We start from the raw sequence: 7756 nt of genomic DNA, 5'->3' as shown, positions 1-7756 counted from the left end.
GGGACACATAGTCCTGTCGACCTTTTAGGACATTCAGAGAAGTTTCAAGCAAAAAAAAAAAAATTGAAAACATTGGTAATCCTACCACGATTTTTGGTATTTTTTTCTATATGTATGGCTTATTTGCCACAAAATTGGTGTCATTCTATATATATGCAGTGAGTTTTTTCTCGCTTCTTTTTGTTGTTGTTGTTATTTAGTTTTTATTTCATAATCATAAACTTAACTCTGCAATCCAGCTAAGCATGGGAGGGAACAAGGAAAACATGGAACCCAAAGGGAACTGCAGCGAGAGCACAAAGATACTGGGATACTGCGAGCAAATGGGGTGGAGGAGTGCTCTCCTGAGCTACAGAAGGAATGATCTGGTGGTTAAGATAAAACACAAGTCAAACTTATTCGAGTTGTCCACAGTCAGCAATGGTGATCTTCTTGCTGGTCTTGCCATTCCTGGACCCAAAGCGCTCCATGGCCTCCACAATATTCATGCCTTCTTTCACTTTGCCAAAGACCACATGCTTGCCATCCAACCACTCAGTCTTGGCTGTGCAGATGAAAAACTGGGAACCATTTGTGTTGGGTCCCGCATTTGCCATGGACAAGATGCCAGGACCTGTATGCTTTAGGATGAAGTTCTCATCTTCAAATTTCTCCCAGTGGTGACTTGCCACCAGTGCCATTATGGCGTGTGAAGTCACCACCCTGACACATAAACCCTGGAATAATTCTGTGAAAGCAGGAACCCTTATAACCAAATCCTTTCTCTCCAGTGCTCAGAGCACGAAAATTTTCTGCTGTCTTTGGGACCTTGTCTGCAAACAGCTCCAATCTGTTAACATAGCTTTATGGATTAGATGAGCAGTCACTTCTTGGTTTCCAGGCCCCTTACCTCAAAGGAGACGCGGCCCAAGGGCTCACCGTCGACGGCAATGTCGAAGAACGTGGTGGGGTTGACCATGGCTAATAGTACACGGTTTTCCTCGGCGGCGGCGTCTGCAAAGCCTTTTCTCATTTCTTAATATCGTATTTTCTAGAATAATTTAGTCATTTTTAAAAACACAATTTAAGTGGTTGCACAATATTTCAAGGCATATATACGTTCTAATATATGTAACTATTTCCTTATTGTCATACATTTGGCTGTCGGCAATTTTTTGTCATTATAAATAATGCCATAGTGAGTATGTTTGCACATATTCTTTTTCCTTGTTATTTTCTAGATATAAAATTATTCCACCAAAAGGATGAATTTTAAAAATTATCTTAACATGTTACTAATATGACATCCAAAAAGGCTGAACCAGTTAACCTTTCCTCTAGCATTTCATTAGCTGTTAATAAATTTGACACTTTTCTCTTTTCAAAAATTTTTAACTCTGGCAAAATACACATAAAATTTAGCATGTTGATCATCGTTAAGTGTATATAGTTCAATAGTGCTAAAGTATATTCACGTTGTTATACAACCAACCAATCTCTAGAAGTTTGTTTTTTCCCAGCTTTACTGAGGTATGATTGATAAATAAAAATTATATATATTTATATATTTAGGGTGTACAAAGTGATGTTTCAATATACGGACACATTGTGAAATGATTAGTACAATCAAGTTAATTTACATATCTATCACGTCACATAGTTACTTTTTTTTGTATGCTGAGAACAATTGAGATTTACTCTCTTATCAAATTTCAAGTATACTATGCATTATTATTACCATTATTTTATAGATGGAGTCTCACTATATTGCCCAGGCTGGGCTTAAACTCCTGGGTTGAAGCAATCCTCCTGCCTCAGACTCCCGAGTAGCTGGGACTACAGGTGTGCACCACTGGGCCTGGCTAACAAGACATTATTATTAACTGTAGTCACAATGCTGAACATTAGGTCTGATAACTGAATATTTGTACCCTTTAATCAATATCTCCCCTTTTCACCATCCCATGCTTTTCTGAATTTTCTGTTCATCTGTACTTCTCTTGCATATTGTGTCCTTTGCCTAGTTTTTTACTGTGCTGTACATCTTTTTCTTATTTCTTTATATTTGTTTGTTTGATTTGGAAGAGTTCCTTATTAAAGTATATTTCCCATTCTCTGTTATACATGCTGTAAATATCTCTAAATTCTTTGTGTTTAAACTTCTACAATTAAAAGTTAGTAGTTTGGTGAAATTTACAAATGAAGATAAGTAGAGATTCATTATTTATTTTAGCTGTATTGAGATTGAATTCACATACCGTACAGTTCACCAATTTAAAGTGTATAATTCAATGGTTTTTAGTATAGTCACAGAGTTGTACTACTATCACCAAGATCAATTTTAGAATATTTTTATTACCCAGAAAAGAAACCCCATACCCATTAGCAGTCACTTCCCACTTCTCCTTTCACCCCAGCTCCTGGCAACCACCAGTCTACTTTCTGTCTCTGAAGATTAGCTTATTCTTTACATTTTATTTCAATAAACTCATACAATATGTAGTTTTTTGTGACTGGCTTCTTTCACTTAGCATAATATTTTAATGGTTCATCTATGCTGTAGCGTGTATCAATACCTCTTACTTTTTGTTGCCAAGTAATCTTGCACTGTATGACTATACCACACTTTATCTATTCAACAGTTGATGAACAGTTGTTTCCATTTTTGGCTATGATGAATAATGCTGCCACAAACATTTGCATACATGTTTTTGTGTGGACAAATATCTTCATTTCTCTTGGGTATATAACTGGGAATGGAATTGCTGAGTGCTATGGTACCTTTTGAGGAACTGCGAAGCTCCTTTCCAAAGCTACTGCACCATTTTACATTCCCACCAGCAATGTGTAGGGGCTCCAGTTTCTCCACATCTTCCTCAACGCTTGTGATTATCAGTGTGTTGTAGCCATCCTGCTGGGTGTGAAATACTCTCTTGTGGTCTTGATTTCCATTTTCCCTGATGACTAATGATGTTGAACATATTTTATAATTTCAATTGGGTTTTTTTGTTTTTTGTTTGTTTGTTTGTTTTTTGTTTTTGAGACAGGATGCTGCTCTGTCACCCAGGGCTGGAGTGCAGAGGCACGATCACGGCTCACTGCAGCCTGGAACTCCTGGGCTCAAGTGATCCTCAGTAACTAGGACCACAGGTGCTCACCACCACATCCAGCTAATCTTATTTTTTTCCTTGCAGAGAGGAGGTCTCACTATGTTACCCAGGCTGGTCTCTAACTCCTGGGCTCAAACAGTCCTCCCACCTCTGCCTCCCAAAGTGCTGGGATTACAGGCATGAGCCACCACCCAACACAACTTATTAGACTCAACGAGCACATGTGCAGGATTGTTACATGAGTATATTGTGTAATGCTGAGTTTTGGGGTACAGTTGACCCAGGTCACCCAGGTAGTGAACATAGTACCCAGTAGTTAATTTTTCAACCCTTATCCCTCTCCTTCTCTCCCTCCTCTAGTCATCCCAAGTGTCTATCATTCCCATCTTTATGTCCATGTGTCCCCAAGATTTAGCTCCCACTTATAAGTAAGAATATGTGGTATTTGGTTTTCTGTTCCTACATTAATTCACTTAGGATAATGACCTCCAGCTGCATCCATGTTGCTGCTAAGGACATGATTTAATTCTTTTTTTGTGGCTGCATTGTATTCCATGGTGTATATATACCATATTTTCTTTATTCAGTCCACCATTGACGGGCACCTAGATTGATTCCATGTCTTTGCTATTGTGAATGGTGCTGTGATGAACATGTGAGTGCATATGTCTTTTTGGTAGAAGGATGACTTTTTTTTTTTTTTGAGATGCAGTCTCGCTCTGTCACTAGGCTAGAGTGCAGTGGTGTGATCTCAGCTCACTGCAATCTCTGCCTTCCAGGTTCAAGCCATTCTCCTGCCTCAGCCTCCCAAGTAGCAGACGCACGCCACCACACCCATCTAATTTTTTTTGTATTTTTAGTAGAAACGGGGGTTTCACCATGTTGGCCAGGATGGTCTCAATCTCCTGACCTTGTGATCCATCCGCCTTGGCCTCCCAAAGTGCTGGGATTACAGGCACAAGCCACCATGCCCAGCCTAGAAGGATGATGTTCTTTTGGATATATACCCAGTAATGAGATTGCTGGGTTGAATGTTGTTCTACGTTCTTTGAGAATCTTCAGACTGCTTTCTATAGTGGCAAAACTAATTTACATTCCCACCAACAGTGTATAAGCATTCCCTATTCTCTGCAGCTAATTGGCTATTTAAATATGTTTTTTGGAGAAATGTTTATTCAGATCAAATGAATATATGTTAATAGATGCTTTCTTTTTCCCTCTCTTCTTTCCTTCCTTCCTCTCCTTTCGTTACTTTATTTTCAAATTTGTGCCATAGATAATTAAAAGAGCTGGGATGCACGTATGTCCCTCAGCAGTGGAGCAAGCCCATCTCCAGCATGGCTACAGATCCAAGATTCACATTAACAGACGTTTTCTATAAAGAAATTCTATCCCTGTCTCCACCCACAAAATAAAGTCATTACTCAGCATTTCATAATTTATTAGTAAAACAGATTTTTCAAGGGTGAAAGAGCTTTTAAAATTTGTCCAGACTTAACCACCTGTGAGTTCCTTCCATAACATATGCTGCCAAATTATACACACATCCAGTGACAGGGAATTTATTACCTCCCAAGGCAGTCATTGTAATGCTGGACAAATAACTTTATTCCTGGAGAGTTCTTTGTTATATAGAGCTTAAATCTACCTCTCTGAAGCTTCCACCTCCTAGTTTCACTCCATGAGGCATTATAATATCCCTTTGAGACATCATAAAACCCCTGAAGCCTACCCACATATCTGAAAACCTCTGTTGTATTACCCTCCTCTGAGACCTCTCTTCTTCAGGGTAAATGTCATAATGCCTGCAACTGTTCTTCTAACGTAATGGTTTCTGTCCGAGCCTTCACCAGCCTCCTCTGAATGGTCCAATCTCTCAGTTCCCTGTGAGTGTGACTCCTGAGATGAGGGATGTGAACTGACCAGGAGCAGGAAAGATGGAAATGTTCTAAGTTATGCAGGTTAAGATTGCATTTAGCCCTGTTTTGTTGTTGTTGCTGACTACATATGGTTGACTTTTACATTGAGTTTCACTGTTACCTAAACTGCCTACATTTTTTTCTCCATAGACTGCTAAAAAATTCCATGTCTATATTTATGCATATCTTTGTAAGAGTCAAATATAAATTTTTTTCTTTACCCTGTTACATGCCATCTTGCTGAATTTGGTTCGATCAAGTAAAGGCAATTAAAGCATAGAAACTTTTTGGTTCTATCAAGTAAAGATAATTGTGTAGTTGTCCTACCACTACACAGTGGCAACATAAACTCCATGGAAATCTCACTTTTTGGCCCCTTATTGATGATAATAATAATAATATGTCGAAAGCTCTGTATTCATTATTCCATTTTGATTTGCACAAATACTCTGTGAAGTAGGTACAATTACTCTCCTCATTTTATAGTTGAAGAATTTGACACTCGGCAAGACTCATTAAACTTGCTCAAAGTCATAACTATATTTGCTGATTTTCAAAGCCAAGTTCTCAAGTAATTGACCTCATTTCCTCCTGGGCTTTGGAGTTCAGTGCTCAAGGCTCAACGAGTCACTGCCTGCCGGCGTTGGGATCTGCCTTCATGGTTCCATCTAGCTCCAAAGTTTTCAAGACACAGAGCCCTAAATGTTCACAGCTGCTTCAGGAAATGAGGGGAACCCTCCTCAATGTCATCAAATCATTTAGTCAGAACAGATCTTTCATCTGTTTTGTATCCTGGGCTTTCTATTAACCACACATAGGAAGAAAGAAAAATATTGGTGCCAAAAATAAATTTGCAAAGCACCCATCCTGAACTATCAGTCAACATTTTGAAAGGACCAGTGATAGAAAAGAGCCATAACAGGCTGCGAGGGCGCTCCTGCCAGGTTGGCATTCAGCTAATTAATCATAACCTGCTCAAATCATTCCTGTATCCCTATATCCAGCACGTGTGTCTCCATGTCTATGGGATATCCTAGAAGTGCTTGTCAATGACTTGCTAAATCGAGAGACAACATGTCACCCTGATCTCCCTGATCGAAGTCTTCTTGGCAGTAAGGCAATGATGGCAGGCTGCCTTGTTGCCCATAAACCCATGCTGTGCTATGGCCAGTGTCCATTCTGAATGGAAGGAGTCAGCCACAACTGCTATTAATTATGGTGACTGCCACTCTCGCTGGTAGTTTTTTGCTTCCTCTTCTAAGTCCCTATGAAGCATCCCTTTAGTAGTCCACTTTTAATATCTTGTTCAACTGCCACAATAATAAAAATACTGTCATAACTAGGCTTGACCATGTTCCAGGCACGATTTCAGTGCTTTACATGATGATTATCTCATGTATTTCTGTCACTAGCACAAAGAGGTGAGTACTGTTGTCATCCCCACTTTCAGATGGGGAAACTGGAGCTTAGAGATGTTAAAAAATTTGTGCAATATCTCATAGCCGCTTGCTAGTGACTCCAGAATTCAAAGCTAGGCCGTCTGACTACAGAGTGCAGACTCCTAGCACTACACAATGGCAACATAAACTCCATGGAAATCTCACTTTTTTGTTTTGCCTTTTATTGAAAATCAGCATGATATTTCCGTGGTTTCAGAATCTCTGCCCCTTTCCCCACCCCACAGTTCTTTAAATACACACCCACAAGGGCTCAACAGTCTCTCTTCTCCCTACTCTTAATACATTAGGATGTCATTCTTGTGAACCCAGAGGCTATAAACTGATTGACCCAGGGTTCCCCACAGATTACCAAGACAGCTTTTAGTTCACCGTATTCTCGGGTTCCTCCTGAGGAGGGTCCAGCTCAGTAGGCCTGGAGTCAGAGAAGGTGCAGGAATTTGAATTTGAAAAGTCCCTTAGCTATCCACCCTCCCCTGTTCTTGCTCTTGCTTTGTAAAACCTGTCTCTTCTATTTTCAGCCCTGTGTCAACCTGTATGCAGAATTCAAGACCTCTTTGAGTTTCCCTAAATAATCCTCTACTGCCTCCGCTCACCTCACAAAAATTATCATTGGGTGGTATAGAGGTTTATTGAAGACTTTGTAGGGGAGAAGGAGTAAGGGATTCATAACACCACATACCTCACATGGTGAACATCTGAACCAGATGTCTCTGTTTGTCATGGTCTCACGTGCTCTGACAATTGGTCCTTTTTTTTTTGGTCCCCTTTCTTTCCCCCTCCAACTTCCATGAGGTGCTCAGCCCTGAAGGTGTCTTTCCTTCCCTTTCCCAGGCTCCCCATCCAGGAACTTCAGAGTCCTCTTGCCTCTTCTATAAAGAACATTTTAATTCCACTCCCCCTTAGCTATCCCCAGACTCATTTATTTTGTTTATTCAACAAATATTTATTGAACAGCTACCATGTGCACCACAGTTCTAGGCACTGGGGAGACAGCAGTGAACAGACAAGGTCTCTGTTGGCTCTGGGAAGTTCTTTAGGAGGCGGCATCTGGTAGAGACTGAAATGTCAACAAGGTGCCAGCCAGGTTAGGATCAGGAAAGGTGAGCATGAAGCATAAAGGACCTGAGGCTTGTGAGCTCAGCAAGTTGGGGGTACAGTAAGGGGCAGGGCAGTGGCTGTATGGCTGGCCCCACAAGTGAAGGGGAGAGTGGAGGGAAGTGAAGTTGGAGCGGGAGCAGGGCCAATCAAAAAGAGCCTTATCAGCAAAACCCATTCTGCTACTGGTCAC

At 40.4% G+C, this 7756-nt stretch overlaps 1 pseudogene; it reads right to left on the bottom strand.

The window, feature by feature from the left end:
- Positions 1-208: 208 nt before the first annotated feature.
- Positions 209-994, bottom strand: LOC100990417 (peptidyl-prolyl cis-trans isomerase A-like; annotated as a pseudogene).
- Positions 995-7756: the final 6762 nt, after the last annotated feature.

The sequence above is a fragment of the Pan paniscus genome, chromosome 5 (genome assembly GCF_029289425.2).
Source record: "Pan paniscus chromosome 5, NHGRI_mPanPan1-v2.0_pri, whole genome shotgun sequence".
In the NCBI taxonomy this organism is placed as follows: Eukaryota; Metazoa; Chordata; class Mammalia; order Primates; family Hominidae; genus Pan; species Pan paniscus.
The sequence above is the reverse complement of the archived record's forward strand: the minus strand, read 5'-3'. Positions and strand labels throughout refer to the sequence as shown.